This window comes from Dendropsophus ebraccatus, chromosome 15 (genome assembly GCF_027789765.1).
Source record: "Dendropsophus ebraccatus isolate aDenEbr1 chromosome 15, aDenEbr1.pat, whole genome shotgun sequence".
In the NCBI taxonomy this organism is placed as follows: domain Eukaryota; kingdom Metazoa; phylum Chordata; class Amphibia; order Anura; family Hylidae; genus Dendropsophus; species Dendropsophus ebraccatus.
Genome location: NC_091468.1, coordinates 34,648,690 through 34,666,963, shown reverse-complemented (window position 1 = coordinate 34,666,963; position 18,274 = coordinate 34,648,690). Strand labels below are relative to the sequence as shown.

The following is an 18,274-nucleotide window of genomic DNA, read 5'->3' as shown; positions in this document are numbered from 1 at the left end:
ATATAAACACATAGCTCGACCAAGCATTCATGTGTTCTGAGCGGAGACTTCAGACTCCTCAGGTGGCAGCTTATGTCTCTGAGGACAAAAAGGTTGGGCAGCTGAAACTGAGCATGCCTTATCCCACTGTTGATCAGTATAAGGTGTATAGGGCCTCCTGACTCTTCATCGACAGATGATAGGAGTGATGGATTTTCACTGGCTAACCCCCTTTTTAAGAAAAAAGGCAGAGACAGGGGAAACATAAATAACAATCTTAACTAACCTCTGTCCATGCCCCTCCAGTGCTGAATGGCCGCTCTTAGATCCCTGATGTGCCCTGGGGTCTTCTCCAATGTCACAACCCGGTTGATTGACTGCTCAGCCAATCAGTGACTGGGGCCGGAGGCAAATGCAGTCACTGATTGGCTGAGTGCGCAATCCATCAGCTGGGGTCCTGGAGCCAGTGTAGCGGCACAGACACGTGGAGAGGTAAGTTAAATTTCTGCATTAAGTTTCCTCCTGCTCCTGTCGGCTGCCAAATAGGCAAAAAATGGCAGGACTTTAAGGTGGCCATATACCTTCAATAACCACCATAATTTTCCATCACGGCTGACCCCTATCACCACTGACATCTAAAGTCTAAGTGTATGGGAACCTATAGTCTGCACTGTCTGATGGAGCAAGCAAGCGCCAACCTGTCAGATCAGCGCTCACTTGCTCCTTGTCCCTGCTCGCTGCCGGCACTCTTACACGTGCCGACACCAAGAGGGAAAGTGCCTTAGGGGGGAGATAGGAGATAGTAGCAGTATTCTGCCTCCGCTCCTGTTAACACCGATCTACAGCAGCAGATTGTTGCCATTGTTGTTGTTTGTCTTGTTTGTCGGCTGATCGTTGCCTTTATACAAGAAGCGATTATTGGCCATAATGGCTGATAATCGGCCAAATACAGCCGATAATCGTTTCGTGTAATTGGGCCTTTAGGCTGCCACTACACACAACAGTTTAGAAAAAAATGTTTTAATCCAGCAGGAAGCAAATGTATGAGTCCTTCCTTTGTTTTCCATCCTTTTGATTGCCCTCTGCCACCACACTGCCGTGTGTGCCATCAACCTTATGGTCCTTTTACACACAACGATTATCGTTCGAATTTTCGCAATAACGATCGCATTTGAGCGATAATCGTTCTGTGGAAACATAGCGAACGATCAAACGACGAGCGAGAAATCGTTCATTTTGATCTTTCAACATGTTCTCAAATCGTCGTTGATCGTTCGCAAAAATTCGCTGATCATTCCGTGTGAACATTCTTTCAATGATTTCACCAATGTGTGAGATAGGCTGAAGCGATCGCAAAACGATCGCATAACGATTTTTCCGTACGATGTATCGTTCCATCTAAACGCTGATCGTTATAAAAAAAACATTGTTCATTCAAAAACGTTAATCGTGCGATCGGGCGAATTATCGCTTTGTGTAAAAGTATCATTAGGGCCCTATTCCACCGGACGATTATCGCTCGCATAATCGTTAACAATTAACGATCTCAAATGACCGCTATTGCGAAAGAACTGAAAACGTTCACTTATTTCCATGGAACGATAATCGTTACTTATGATCGTATTTGTGATCGTTTTTTCTTCGCTATTGCATTCGTATCTACTGCGAACGACCGAACAGCGTCTTATTCAATGCGAACGATTTGCGAACGAGCAACGATAATAATAGGTCCAGGTCCTATAAAGTGATCAACAATTTTTTGTTCGTACGTTAATCGTTAACTGCATTTCAACTGAACGATTATCGTTTGGATTCGAGCGGTTTAATGATAATCGTCCGGTGGAATAGGGCCCTTAGGCTATGTTCACACTTAAAGGGGTACTCCGGCATTTAAAATGTTTTCATATTGTGTTGCCCTTATATAAAACATAAACATCCTATGCTTACCTCTCTGTGCTCCCCTGGTGTCCTCCCGCGGTCAGTGGAGGACCTGGAGATACTGTAGGAGGACACTGGGGGAACGCAGGAAGGTAAGCATAGGATGTTTATGTTTTATATAAGGGCAACACAATATCAAAAGATTTTAAAGAGGACCTGTCACCCCCCCCCCCCCCCCCCCCGTGCCAGGGAAGACACAGGCGACCCCCTGCTAGAGCCCCTTATACCCTTATACTTACCCCGTGCACGAAGTCCTACTCCTGGACCCGCTCCCATTGCCGAGATATCACCGCCGGAAGCCTGGCGCGCGCGCATCAGAGATGAGTCCGACGCCCATAGAGAATGATGGCTTTATTCATTCTCTATGAGCGTCGTACTCATCTCTGATTCACGTGCGCCGGGCTTCCGACAATGATATCTCGGCAACAAGAGCAAGTCCAGGAGCGGGACTTTATGCATGGGGTAAGTATAAGGGTCTCTAGCGGGGGGTCGGCCGGGCCGGGTGACAGGTTCATTTTAAGTACCAGAGTACCTCATTCATTTCTTGGGGTTATAGGAAGGAGGAAGTCTTTCCAAACTATGTATGACCAACATATACCTCCAATATATGTAACTGTATAATGCAAAAAAAAAGACATTCAGTATATGTCTTTTTTTGTTGTTGTTCAATGTAAAGGAAAGGACATAACTCAATGGAGGCCGAAAGGGTGTTGTCCTGGCCTTTGCCTGGTCAATGGAGGCTGACAGCTATGTTGGGCATATGCCCTGGCAGTTTTCCAGGTGCATACACTAAACACGTTCAATGGAATTCTTTGTGAACATAACCTTAGAAAAGATGTAAAGGTGTGATAGGCGGCGATCCGACCATTGCAGCCAAAGGTAAGAATCAAACCCTGCTTTACCAGGATCCTAGTAATCAATATCTGATCCAGCATTATTAATATGTAGACTGATGAGTCAATGATATAGGAGAGAAGGTAGATAATGAAAGTTGATGGTGTAAAATTTAACTAATCAATTTTAAACTGACTGGGAACATCAAACCATTTCTTCATATCGGTTCCAATGAGCAGTCACCAAACCATAAAGTGATTTTGTTCACAGTTCTTTTGTTAGTTTTTACTTTCTTGCACATGCATATTTAATATGCACCCTACTCCTTTTACATCTTCATTATCTTCTCACTATGTCCTTTTTCAGCTGCCCAAGTTAAAGCCGAAGTTGCTGCCTAAGATTACCGCAGGCTACTCGTTGTCATATATGCATATTGAAAGCTTTTAAAGAACAGGGTCAACCTAGGTGAACTGACCAGGAGATAATATGACTAGAGCTTAAAAGACAATTCCCTAATATAACTTTATAATCAAACTCCCTTTCTGTACCTAGGACTCCATCAGCTAAATAAAAAATAAACTGTGTCTGCAGTGATACAATGTGGGTCTAAAGGTCCCTGTAAGAACTCACGTACACTTCCTTATAGAAATATAGATCATATATAAATGCACAGTACCAGTCCTTGCTTCTTTTACCTAATTTCAGATTGTATCCGCAATTTTTTTTTAAAGGTTAACTATATTCTTTTTGGTTGAAATGCAAATGTAAAGAAATAGACTTTGGGCTAATGAGTCCTGGTGATCTCCTCCTTTTGATCTGAGATCCTTGAATTTATGGAACAAACAGTGGGCCTTCCGCAGGTACTAGACCCCAAGGCAAGGTTTGCCTACTTTTGATAGTGGACAATTTTGATAGTGGACAATACTCATGCACTATTCAAAAAAATATATAGGAAACCCCCCAGGAAACCTACTTTACATGGATGGTTAAGTGTGGTAAATGCCGAAATGCCACTTTGCCATTATATATTCTCACATATGAGGCCTGGGATTGCCCAGCAAAATTAGAGAAATTATGGGACTGTTGGATATAAAATTCTTGCACAGCATCTTAACAATTTCTACTTGACTGGTATAGTATATAGTATATCATATTTTTCAGTCTCTTGTATATCTACGTGATGATTTTCTTCATGTTTAGACTGCATTTCTGTTTTCTTAGTTTTCCTTTCTTAGGGTCCATTTACACAGACAGATTATCTGCCAAAGATTTGAAGCCAAAGCCAGGAATGGATTTGAAAAGAGAAATCTCAGGCTTTCCTTTATGACCTGATCTCTGTTTATAGTCTGTTTCTTGCTTTGGCTTCAAATCTTTGGCAGATAATCTTCCATTTTCTTGCCAATTTACTATTTCCCACCTGTGTAAGGGATTGTTCCTACTACTTTGTTTTACTTTCGTAATTCTCCAGCTCTTGTGACTCCCGGAAATGGTGGTGTAAATGCACTCATCCCTTAAAAAATAAGGCTCAAAGCAATACTAATATGAATCCTTAGGTATATGTTGCCACATATATATGAAAACTAGGTATAAAAAACACATGTGAGAGTACAGAGGTTTATCAGTACTGTTTCTTTCAATGAATGTATAAGCAGATTTACAATTCCAATGTGTCTGAATGGGCTGATTTCAATAATAACACTTTAAAAAATTCTATTTAGATATTATTCTCCAATATTGATACTACAACAATAACATATACACAATAATAAAAGGGTTGCACCCACTAAGTAAAGGCAAAGTATATGGTGTACCAATTGTGAGCCTCTGTATTGTAATGTCATGTACCTAGAGATCTCAGGAATTGTTACTCCTGCCATAGCAGATAACCCAAAATGGAGTTCACTAACCTCTACCTCTAATGCTACATAAACCTAATATTGCTCTTGTCACAAAGTCAAAGTGTTTAAGTGGATGGAAACATTAGCTACAAGGACATGACAATATAGAAAAATTCTGACTGCAAACAGGACATCCGTGTAATAGATACCGCTAGATGTACAGCATTAGGGTTAATTGTAACAGCTCCTTTTTCCAAATGCAGCTATTAACCTCTCCCAAAGGAAGAAAGCAGACAGGCGAGGAGACAATGCACATGCAGTTCAGAGAAGAGCCTCGCTAGTTTGGCAGGAGTGCAAAAACTAACCCAGCTGTGCAGTGGTATTTATCCAGAGAACGTTCTGTAACAAGCATTAGCCGTGACTGGGGAGACATAAATATGGAATGGGAAAAAATGTATATATATATATATATATATATATATATATATATATATATATATATAATTACAACCTCACACCATGTCCATCCAGTAGAAAAGTGACAAAATACAAGTCAATGGTGATATGAATGAGCGTAAAATAAATGGAATCTTTAAAGCATTGTGATGAAGGGTCAACTCACCAGCACAGGTCACTTCAGTGCGGCTTACGGTACGCCTGTGAGGACAGCTCTGTCTCAGCTGGAGGTGCATGTGAGAAGAGTGGAGGGACTGCAGCCCTCCTTCAGCTCAATGCTCCTGGGCTAGAACTGTCACTAGCTAGTCATTGGTTTTAGAGGCGAGAGGAACTAATGTACTCTTCTTCTTGTTACATAACCTTCAGACTCAGCAATCAAAGCAGTGTGCTCACTTCAAGCAGAACACAGGATCTGAACAAGGCTGCTCTGTCTTTCAGTCCCTAAAGTGAGCAGTCCTGGGAAAGTTAATGGCAACGCATTAACACTTTATGGCAGATAATGCCATCCAGGCTATGATGCCCTCTGTCAATGAGGAATCTTATCATATATTCATGCAAATGTGTCCCCATGCACCTTCTTATACATACTATACGGATTATAGGGAGAATATTGATTGGAAGAACATTAAGACATGATGCTAAACAGAAGACTTACCCTGATAATTGATGCTCCATACCTCCTCCTTATTTATTGCTGCACTGCACCACACCTTTGCCCTCAGCAAGCACTTCAATGTACTGACCTGGAGAGCGTCCCCTCACATATACTGTATAGTCTCTAAACAATAGGTTCACATGGAGGGCTGAGAAGTAAGTTTTTGCTGTGACTCTCTTCTTATGACATACTGTATATACAACTGAAGGACAGCCTATTTTTCCCTCACATACGCCTCAATACAAAATCTGTACTTTTTCAATTATTATGATAGGACTGTGGTAAAAAAAAAAAATTCTATTGCCAGGATAATGGATCACCACATGGTCACATATACAATTGCCTTGGAGTGGCACCCAAGGTGTAGTCTAGATGCTTCTGAATGAGGATACCTCTAGAATACAGTTTTCTATAAAGTTTCTGTATGGAATTGATATATACAGAGATAAAGTGCTCCCTCAAGTTACAATATTAATTGGTTCCAGGACGACCATTGTATGTTGAGACCAAAACCCTGTGGAAAATTGGTAATTGGTTCTGATGCCCTTAAATGTCATCCCAAATAAGAAATATTTAAGATTTAAAGAAAAGTATGCTGATAACTAATATGAATAAAGCGAGTCCTTACATAAAGCAGTCAGAAAGCAGGGGCGTAGATAGGATTCATGGGGCCCCGAAGCAAGAAACTGTACAGGGCCCCATGAATGCTGTATGGGCACCCCACGTACTTAAATGACCCGTTGCAGTCCTGGGGTGCTCCGTCCTCCCAGATCAATGGTGCACGAGTGACGTTATTGATGCACTGGGGATCTGGGAAAACGGAATGCTGCGGGACTGCGGTCATGTGAGCATGTGCATGGGGGGGGGGGGGGAATTGTGGCTGGAGGTGCAATGCTTCCACCGGCCACAAGCGAGACTGGCAGGGAGGCCAGTGGATGCTGTGAGCCATAGCTACCATGAAGGCAGACCATGTTACGTCATGGAGGGGGGGCCCAACCCACCCTGCCACCCAGGGCCCGTAGCTGTTGCATGGTCTATGGAATCTCCGTCACTGTCAGAAAAAGCTACTGGGAGCTGTAAATGACTTTCTATGTAGAGGAGCAGAGCAATTTTTAGGGTCCTGAACAGCTCACACAGGGTCCCATAAAAATAAAATGAAGCCATCTTCAACTGGAGCATAAAGGAGCAACTCATCCTGGCGCAGGTAAAGAGCAGAACAGGACATTGGTATTACACAGTACTGTACAGAGACGATATTAGACAGCCAATCACTGCATGCACATCACTAATCCTGGGGTTTTACAAGAAAATGGCCACTTTTATTTGTAATTATTCACATGTTCCGCAGACTCTGGACATGTTCACACTATGTATAACACCGGCCGTTCTGTGATCCGGCCGGGTCACAGAACGGCCGGTGTTACTGAAGATCATCCCGGCAGTATCGGCCGGATGATCTTCACTTCTGCTGAATTCACCGCTGCACACAATGGAGCGTGCGGCCGGAACTGACAAGTTCTCTGCGGCCACTATTCAATGAATAGCGACCGCAAAAAACTGATATGTCACTTTTTTGCGTAGCCGCTAGCGATCCTGGCCGGAGTTTAAACTTTGTGTATACACTCCGGCCTTGATTCCATAGACGGCAGCACAATGTACGTTTCATATTTATCACGGCCGTTGTTGCAAATCGGCAACAACGGCCGTGATTAATGGGGAACGTACGTAGTGTGAACAAAGCCTTTGAATGTATGTAGCATTGTATGTTGAGTCTGGTCTCAAGTTACGATGGTCCTGAGGTCATTGTAAGTTGAGGGACAACTGTACATGTTGGTTGCATAGAGGCATCTGGATGCCTTTCTTAAAAAATAATATATAATTACTAATAATTCAATATTAGGTGTACTAGTTTTCTGGCTAGAATTGATCCAGGGATTTTCTTTTATTGCCATATCTGGAGTTGATGGACTCTATGTAACTATGTGACAATGCAGCTATACAACTCAGAGCTTGAATCACTGACTTGCTGACCCTAGGAATTGGCATTGTACAGGAACAGAGATCCCCTATCAAGCCGAATGTGTCAAGATTAGTAGATTACGAAGTTCATGACTTAATGAAAAAAAAAATTAAGATTCTTTTTGTGTTGGAACTGCTGATATACTGCATAATCATCATGCACAGGTCCATGTAATACACAGAAATATTGATTATTTTTTCATGTTCTCAGGTTCCTATAACCAATGATTACTTCTGTGGTTTTCAGGTGTTAGGAGGAAATCTAATTCCACAGTTTTTCCCTTTTTTTTTTACGTTTCTCATGCTCTTTTACCATTTCCTGGTCTGCCTCTACGACAAGAGATGAATGAATAGTGACATATCTCAGGTTGCTTATTAGACCATCTGATGGAAGAAGAAGCCAGTGACGTCTCAAGTGGGTTTGTAGCCATTGTAACCATTTTATGCTAAAAGAAGTTTCTTGAACCCTTCAAGAAAAAGGAAAAAATCAATACAGAATCTATAAATTGCACAGAATGGATGAAATAAGCCGCCTCATGTTGTGGCCATGATAGTGGTTTCTGTTCCTAATGAGGGGACCTTCTATCTAATAATAGAGAGGTGAATGAACTATACGGTATCGACAGCTGGTCACAGTTTGGCGCAGGAAAGCTTGATTAGCTGTGGACATTACTTTCATCAATAGACATCCAAACGCAAGTGATTCCATGTTAATCTGTGTGGGTATGTTGTCTCTGATCAGTATAATCCCGATGATGTTATCACACTTCTATTGCCAGTGGTAATTCTTACTTTTATGACTTGTATGAGATGACACATAAAAAGCTGTCCAAAAAAAACAATCAAACCAAAGGGAAAAAAGGTCCTCTAACATCACAACTACCAATACACAATCCTTGCAGGAAAATCAAATTTCCACAGATTCACAAAATACAAAAAATAAAAATGGTATGGTCAGGTAAAAAAAACCTGAGAAAACCTAGGCTATGTACCTGCAAGATGTGAGCCTCCAGATCTCTTTTTATCATGGTAAGTAGAAGGATTTACTAAAGCAGATGTCAGCAGACCAGACAGATCCTCTGCTGGCCATGTGGTTTTACAGGTGAACAGGAGTTATACCTGTTAATCTCTGTATCTAGTAAATATTATATTGAAAACTCCATCAATCTCTACTAAACCCAATATGGCCACAGCTCAGTAGTGTTGTGGTTACTCTTACTTATTAGTATGCACCAATCAGCTACGACACATTGTAAGCCATTACAATCACTGACATTTAATAAGATCACCACCTGTCAGACAACACATCTGTCCATACATGGCTTCCTATGGAGGAGCACATGACAATTTGTCCATAGGCAGTCATGTATGGACAGATGAGACGTCAAGCTATAATAATAATAATGGGCACCAAGTGGGGGCTGAGCTGCATCATCATAGTGATATGATGTCTAGACAATTGAGGCATTTCTAAAAAGGCAGAACTTGTGAGTGTTCCCAGTAAGCAATAGTTAGTAACTAGCAGAATTGGTCCAGGGAAGAACAGCAGGTAAACATACAATAGGATGATGGGCAGCAAACTAAGTGATGCGTGTAGGGAGTCAGGGCTAACCTGTCTGGTCTTATCTCAAAATGTTACTCCTGGATATGATAGAACAGTGTCAGATCACAAATGGCATTGCAGATTGCTGTGTATGAGCTTCTTAGCTATGGTCAGGGTGCTCATGCTGCCCCCTGTCCACCACTGGCAGCACCAATATTGGGCATGTTAGCAGGGGAACTGGTCTAGTCTGATGTGGATAGCTGGGTGCATGCGCTTAGTTTATGCAGAGACACGCTGTCATCCATGAGATGGGGTAAATTAGCAGGATTACTGTGTGAATGCAATAGTTTTTATATGGTAAAAAAGAAAGTAGTGGTAATAAAAATACAAAAACAATGCCAGAACATTTTTGATGTCGCAAAGAAGCATCTCCTTTCCATGGTCTTGCACTGAAAAGGAATGGGGACTCCAAGCCTGCTTTGGTAGAGATCATTGGAATTGCGCCTATAGGCTAGGTTCATACTATGAAAAAATGAGGGCCATCTTTCATAACAGCCGTTATTGCACAAATAATGTCTGTTATTTAAAAAACAACAAAAAATACATTATTTGCACAATGACGGCAGTTATTATGAAAGATGGACGTCTTTTTTAAATAATGTGAACCTAGCCATAAGCTGACATTTATATCGGTTTCCGTGGGCTTCAATGGCCGACTAATTCCTCTTATGGAACAAGTCAAGAGTTCATTATTCTTTATAATCGCCCCCAAAAGAAAATTTATGAAAATTAAATCAGTACGTTTTATGAACCTCAAAATGGTGCAATTAAAAGGGAAACTTGTCCTGTAATAAACAAGCCCTCCTATCACTATGTCAACAGAAAAATAATAAAGTTATTACTCTTAGAATGTGATGAAACAAAATAAAGACAACGGTTTGGACACTAAGTGTATGAAACAAGTAGACATGCATAATACATGTGTAAACGTGTGCGGATGATTTCGGACTTGTCTGTACATCCTTGGATATATTCCTGTTTGTAGGCATCTCCTGAAGTGCTAGCCATGCTGCTATAGAAACTCTGTAGATTCGGAAAACCATTTACATTGATTTTCATCTGTATGATTGATGTTTTTTAAACTGTATAAACTAGATACTGGTCAATCCCTTTACATGAAGTAATGTGACAATTCTCCCTTCCTTCGGCGGAGACATGCCTGCCTGTTACCATTGTTATTTTCAGCACGTTAAACCCTAATTGTGTCATGCAGAGTTCTCGTCTTCTTTGAACTCATGCAACTGACATGGACCCCTGGGAATACGATCATTTGGCTTGTTTTAGCAAAACCTAGTAGTCATAAATTATACACAACGCCAACAAGAACTATGTATGTTGCTGTAATGTGCACACAAACGTATTTTGGCTGAATAGTGTAGTTACAGCATTTATAATATTTCAACACGTAACCGGCATACACACTGGTTTTATATTGAGAATTCTTGTTATTAATAGTTAAAGGGGTTGTCCGAAGAGCAGAAGATGGCTAAAGACTTCTGCTCGCTGGTGCTAAAAGCTTTTCTCCCCCCTCCTTTACGAGAAATGGGGGGGCTAAGTCGCGATCATTGTGTGCAGCTATTGGACATTGCGTGCGGGAATGATCGCAACGTAGCCGAGACCGCTCCCCTCCAACATCTCGGAAAGGCTTACTTCTGAGATGTGGAATGTCAAAAAGTGAGCACTGGCGAGCAGAAAGCTTTAGCTGTTTTCTGCTTGCCAGACAATCCCTTTAATTTCTTTAAGATCAAGGCTTTGGGTTTAAAGCGATGTTATCATAATCAACATTCATCCCATCCACAGTTATTGATGAAATTCAGACTGCTGTCATCCCATGACTACTAATATCAGGTCCTGAAATCCATTGTTCCTTCTTAGCATCAATATAGTGAGTGTCCTCAGTCCAATGACACTGCATGGGTAGCAGCACTTAGCACTTAGCTGATGGGTAGCACACTTAACCATCAGCTGTGTCGTTCAGATATGTTAAAAGTTAAGATTGCACTGTGTCTCCATCCTGACATCTCTTGCAGTTGAGTTATAGCTCCTCGGCTGGTCGCCCAATCTGACTGATAGTAGGAGTCAGGCTCCGTAGACTCATAATAAAGCCTGACTTTACCAACCACATCCAAGATCGCTATTAAGCTAGCAAACATTGCTAATATTCCTAAGTAGACAAGCAAACCTATATTTGCCCCTGCCCGATATGCCCTAAAACATACTTTGATGAACTTTCTAACACCAGTTGGTTTGAAAGAAAAACAAAACCCCATTCAATAGCGATTTTAGATGTTCCTACCAAACCTGTTCAGAGCCGGGATCCCAGTGGTGCTATCCTTTCTTCAAAGTGCTGCCTATTCCAGCGCTAAGCGCCGTTTTCTGCTTGGGCACCAGCTCGGCTTGGAGCATTAGGGTTCAGGCCAGGCGCCCCCCCCCCCAGTGTGACAATAACCCCTCCCCTCAGTGACCCCTCCTTGCTTGATTCTAATAGAGATGCATCACAGACGGGAGGGGTTATCGTCAGTGTCAGACTGGGGTACCTGGGGCCCACCTATATAGAACCACTGAGACACGACATGCTGACCCCGTCCTTTCCTGGATTCATCTGTATCTGTGACAAATCTCAGAACACCCTACATTTATACAGCTCTCAGGCTATGCTGGGAGTTGTAGTTTCTGAGAGGACAACCCTTTAATAAATCCCTGTGTACAGCGGCTCCTGGTGGCTGCAATCTGTGGGTGACAACCATTAGCCCTGAAGGTCCAGCATACTCCCAGCATATCCTGAGGGCTGCAGACTGTCAGTAAATTCTGGGAGTTGTAGTGCCTGCAGCTGTTGTAGTTGGGTCCTAGGTGCATTATACACTGGATGCTGTGTGGCATATAAGAATATATAGATCTGTGGGGGCTCAGTGTAGGGAAGTGACCCCAGAACATTACTAATAGGGGATAGAACAATAACATCTACCCCTATCACATTATCACCATACTGTCACACTGTTACCATATTATCACCATACTGTCACACTGTTACTATATTATCACCATACTGTCACACTGTTACTATAATATCACCGTACTGTCACACTATTACTATAATATCACCGTACTGTCACACTGTTCTGCGGACTGGACCTGGGAGCTCCCAGCATCAGGATTAATTATGATGGCACTAGTGTACTATAGTGACCGCGGGGCTGTGTCAGTACACTAGGGCAAACCATGCACTGACCCATTTAGACCCCAATGGTACACAGGCTCTGCACACTATATAATATATACCAAGACCAATATTACCAATAATACCAGTATATAGGAAGGAAATATTATCCCCATACATAATACCGCCATACCTATTTCTGACCAAATCCTGTATACTAAAACCAATAAAACACAGTACCAGATAACAAATTATAACACCACCTACTGGCTAATACCACCACATACTGACTAACACGACAGCTGCTACTAAATAAAATCCTCTATACAAAGACCAATATCACCTCATACAATCACATAGAGGTGGATGCAGCTCTACACAGGGTCTATACACCATATACATTACAGTGAAGTTATATCCAGTGACTCACAGGGGACTTCTTCTCTGATCGGAGTTCTTCCCTTTTCATCTTCTACATCTGTCCTGGGCCATTATGGAAACTTTTCCGAGCCACGAATCCACAGAATCTGCCAGCCAGACATATTAGGCTCCTCACTCTGGCACCATCCTCATCTGTATCGGCCCCTTTACACCTTTTTTTAGTGGGTAGCCCTGACACTATGTGATCCCCCTTATAGTATATGCCCCCCTCTGTGTAGCCTCCTTTTAGATGGCTTCTCTGTGTATTCCCTCTTATAGATGGCTCCCCATGTTATTCCCCTAATAGATGTTCCCCTTGTGTTGTCCCCCTTATAGATTGCTCCTCTGTGTATTCCTCCTTATAGATGCCACCCTGTTATCCCCCTTATTGATGGCCCCCCTATTATCCCCCTTATAGATGCCCCCCATGTTATATCCCTTATAGATGCCCCCTGTTGTCCCCCTACAGATGCCCCCCTGGAATCCCCCTTATAGATAGCCCGTTATATCCCCCTTATAGATGGCCCCGTTATCCCCCCTTATAGATGGCTCCTCTGTTATCCCCCCTTATAGATGGCCCCCTGTTATCCCCCCTTATAGATGGCCCCCTGTTATATCCCCCCTTATAGATGGCCCCCTGTTATATCCCCCCTTATAGATGGCCCCCTGTTATTTCCCCCCCCCTTATAGATGGCCCCCTGTTGTCCCCCCTTATAGATGGCCCCCTTAAAGAAAAAAAAAAAAAAAACTCACCTAACAAATCGTTCCCCCGTCGGCTGTCTTCTTCTCCTCTCCTTCCTGGCTGCTGCTCCGCTCCTTGGGGGTGTCTCACAGCTGCAGCGCACACAGCAGGAAGCTCAGTGCGTGCCGGTACTTCCGGTACAGCGGGGAGCGTCACCAACATGCGCCCCCTGATCCGGAAGTCCCCGCCGATGCACACTTAGCTTCCTGCTGTGTGAGCCGTGGCTGTGAGACACCCCCAGGGAACGGAGCTGGGGGCCTCTTGTGACCGCAAGCAAAATACTGTTTGCGGTCACAAGAGTGATTGGGGAGGGGGGCAGGGGAGCAGTGCGGCAAGGGGGGGCGCGGCAGCAAGGGGGGGCCCTCCCCCCGACAGTCAGTGTGCCGCATCAGCGTAAGGGGGCTGGGGCCTACCGGAAGATCCTCCGGTGGCCCAGTCCGACGCTGGTTATGGTTACACTGGGAGGCGCCAGGCCTGCCCCCAGTACTCAGAGCCGGGACGGTGCTCAAGCAGAAAATGTCCTAGAGCATAGGAACTTTGTGGCATTTTGGAAAAAGGACCACTCTACCAGGATCCGCATGCCAGCACTGAGCACGTACTGCAAAAAAAAAAATTAAAAAAAATCAGTTTTAAAAGGTACAGTTGCTTTAAAGTGTCACTGTCATTATAACTTTTAAAATATAAATTAACAGTAGATGTGATATAAAGCAAGTTTGCCATATACATTCATTACTTTTTTATTGTTATCATGCTGTAAAACAGCTGAACTTTACAAGAAATCCAGGTCCAGTCTCCTGAAGGCAGAATTTTTGACTTTAGATTTTTGACTGGTAAAAACCAGACTAAACACAGTAATTCACGGCTCAATATGTCCATAAATCACATGACTGCCTTCTCTCTGTGAGCGTTCAATTGGCCTGGGATACACAGGACTTTCTGTTTTCTGACTGTTTTCTGTTTTTTGAGAAAAAAACTGTCAGATAACAGGAAGTGATGTGTTTTCCATGATAGCTTAAAAAAAATAATGGACGAAAATTGCGAACTTGCTTTATATCACATCTACTGTTGATTTAGATTTTGAAAGTTATAACGACAGTGACACTTTAAGTTACTGAAATACTTACATGACAGGAATACTTTTAGTACACAGTGAATGTTCTAGTTTTTTTTCTTGCCTCCCTGCATTATGAAACCCATATTATTATTTTTGTTGCTAATACAAGTCTTGTTTTTTGTTTTTGTAGTATCACTTTGGGGTAGACATCAGTTTCTGTTTCACTGCTTTAATAAGTATCTAGGAAAAGGACATGGCTCTCTCCTATTGTACAATAATATTACGATTCCTACTCTATGGGTTGTGATATTAGCATTCATGCAGCAGCTTTTATGGGAAGACTACATTTACAACAATAACATAGATGTATTGGCTCACCATTTGTGGTGCCTACAGCCCTCAGTATTGGTGTGCTCGGGGCATAAAACTGGTCTGGAGTCCAGGCACCACCACCTAAAGGAGAAGTTCGGCGAAAAATGTTATTAAAGTATTGTTTTGCCTCCCAAAAGTTATACAAATGACCAAAAAGTGCTTTTTTCCCTGCACTTACTACTGCATCAAGGCTTCACTTCCTGGATAACATGGTGATGTCACGACCCGACTCCCAGAGCTGTGTGGGTTGTGGCTGCTGGAGAGGATGATGGCAGAGAGATGCTCAGTGCCCTGTGTCCCTCAGTGTCCCCCTGCCATCATTCCCTACAGCAGCCACAGCCCGCACAGCTCTGGGAGTCGGGTCGTGACATCACCATTTTATCCAGGAAGTGAAGCCTTGATGCAGTAGTAAGTGCAGAGAAAAAAGCACTTTATGTGCATTTCCAGTAATAAGTGAATATTGGTGATTTGTATAACTTTTGGGGGGCAATGCATTACATTAATAAAAAATTTCGCCTGACTTCTCCTTTAAGATTAAAAACACGAAAATCCATGTTAAAGGCCATGTTCACACATGTTCACAGTCTTTTCAACCAAAACCAGGAGTGGGTAGAAAACACAGAAACTGTGCACATTTTTCCATTATAATTTTACCCTGTCAGTTCCACTCCTGATTTTGGTAGAAAAAAGACTAATGGAAATACTGTGGGGGGGGGGGGGGGGGAGATTTATAAACCTATAAAGTTAGATTTTTTTGGTGTAAAATGGGCAGAAATTTTGTATCTGGCTATTTTACGCCTGTTGCTCCAGAGGGGTGGAGAGGGGGTGGGATGGAGGGCGTGGTCCACTGAATTTATATTTTTCTCTGAGCTCTGAACATAAATCAGTAAAGCAGTGGCAAAGTGGGGATATTTTTAAGCCTGACGCAAAAAATGCTGGATGTCCCTCTATGTGTGAACATGGCCAATAGTTGATGTTTTCAGCCTGCAAAGCCTATTGTAGGTTGGAAACTTGCCTGATGCTACCCTTGTAGTGCTGAATTCAGCTGTTTCTGAATGTTTTTTTCATCTGTTTTACATGTTATTCAGAATGAAAAAAATCATTATTTTTGGGGTGTGGAACCAATTTTCTGCATTTGGCTAGGTTCACACTTAGTTTTTTATTAGTAAAGAACGGACGCTGATTGCAATGGCATCAGCATCCGTTCTTTACTGCAGGGGTGGCATTGCATTGAAGTCAATGCAATGCCGCCCGCTGTGTTCATACAGTTATTCTAACACCCGATCTTTAGAACGGGCGTTAGAATAACGTGCCTGTCAATTATTTCCAGATGCTGTTCACTGAACAGTGTCCAGAAACATCAGCTGTTCACACAACACAATGTGCAGAGGCCGCCGTACATTGAAGTGAATGGCTAATTGATTTGCGGGCACAGCCGCCGATGCCTGCAAATCAATTGTGAAAAAAGAACGTTCCTGCAGTCGATACAGAGGTATCTGCTGCAAGAACAGACTGAGTGCAGCCCATCGGCCGGCTGTTAAACGATGTGTGAACATAGCCATAGTCTTATGAGAAAACTTGCTTTGGTTTAAGAGCGATTTGGATTACAAGCACGGTCCCGGAACAAATTATGCTCGTAATCCAAGGCACCACTGTATATATATATATATATATATATATATGTATATGTATATGTATATATATATATATATATATATATATATATATATATATACATACCTCAATGTTTGCTGTTAGCAGTTAGATTTTATATAGGAAAAACCTTTAAATAAACATTGCCTGTTGAGGTCTTCTATTAAAAATTCATAAAACTTGATGTCTATAAGTCTGTGAGTTATTCTCCTGAGTGAGGCTCTTAGCTTCTGCTTATTAACAATGAGTAGTCTAATAATAAAATGGTGCTAACCAACCTGGGATTAGAGGGGTTGTGTGGGGACAGTTAAAACCTTATGCGGCCGTTGCCTAAATGTAAATTAACTAAAAAGTTATTAATGTACATTTATTCTGAATACTGCGCTAAGGTCCCAATTCTATATCCCATTGTATGTCTGATGCAGACACAGAGAAGGGGACAGACATCTAATAAAATGGGAAAAAGAGGTAGCCCCCTTTAAGCACATCTACAAAGGGGAAGGCTCGCTAACAGATATATCGGGAAACTCAAAATGACATGTCGATGCATCCTTGCTTGGATGGACACAGGCCCCATTCAATTCAATGGTCTGAGTATAGTCTGCAAGTGACTAGACTTGGGGGATTAGCTACTCGCGTTTTGTTGAGGACTGGAGCACTTTTTAGTCCAAAACAGAACTATACATTCAGAATATGACTTAGGGTGCCTTCACACCTACCGGATCCACAGCGGATCTCACTTCTGCGGATTCGAAGCGAGAACCGCTGCGGATCTGGTATCAATTCACCCCTATGATAGCACATATTCGTAGCGGGATTAACATCCCGCTGTGAATATGTGCTTTAACTCCCTGGTGCCCGCAGCCCCGCCGCATCCCCCCCATCCCGGCCACATTTCCCCATCAGCCCACCCCCAGTCCGCCCACGCCCACGGCTGCAGTGAGGCTGCCGGCTCCGGTCCCGCTCAGATCAGCTGAGCGGGACCGGAGCCCGGAGCCTCACTGCAGCCACGCCGCCCAGCAGGTAATGTATGCTTGCGGCGGCGGGCCGGAGATGGGCTGATCTGGCCGGGATGGGGGGGATGTGCCGCCGCCGGGGATGGGGGATGCGATGGCGGGGCTGCGGGCACCAGGGAGTTAAAGCACATATTCACAGCGGGATGTGAATTGATACCGGATCCGCAGCGGTTCTCGCTTCGAATCCACAGAAGTGAGATCCGCTGTTGATCCGGTAGGTGTGAAGGCACCCTATAAGTGACACTGTCACCTCCTTTTTGCAGTCTGACATCTCTACACAGGTGTAAAGGGTAAATTTTGCGGTTTTCATACTTTATTTTATATCATAAGTCATGGTGTTAGTTCAAGTAAAAAGTCATCTTTTATCAACTGCAGATTGTGTTAAGTGGGCGGGGGGGCCCCCTCGCCGGCCATTGGAACAGGCTGGCCGAAAGGTCTAGACCCCACCCCCTTTACATTGGCCAACCAATGGGTGTCAAGGGGGTGGGGCAACAATGCTGTTGTGGGTGGGGCTAAGTGGTGTTAATATTGCGAGGCC

At 43.1% G+C, this 18,274-nt stretch overlaps 1 protein-coding gene across 1 annotated transcript in view; it reads right to left on the bottom strand.

Moving 5' to 3' along the window:
* ARHGEF33 (Rho guanine nucleotide exchange factor 33) overlaps nt 1-18,274 on the bottom strand; it is a 61,157-nt gene that overhangs the window by 42,132 nt on the left and 751 nt on the right. The window lies entirely within an intron of this gene.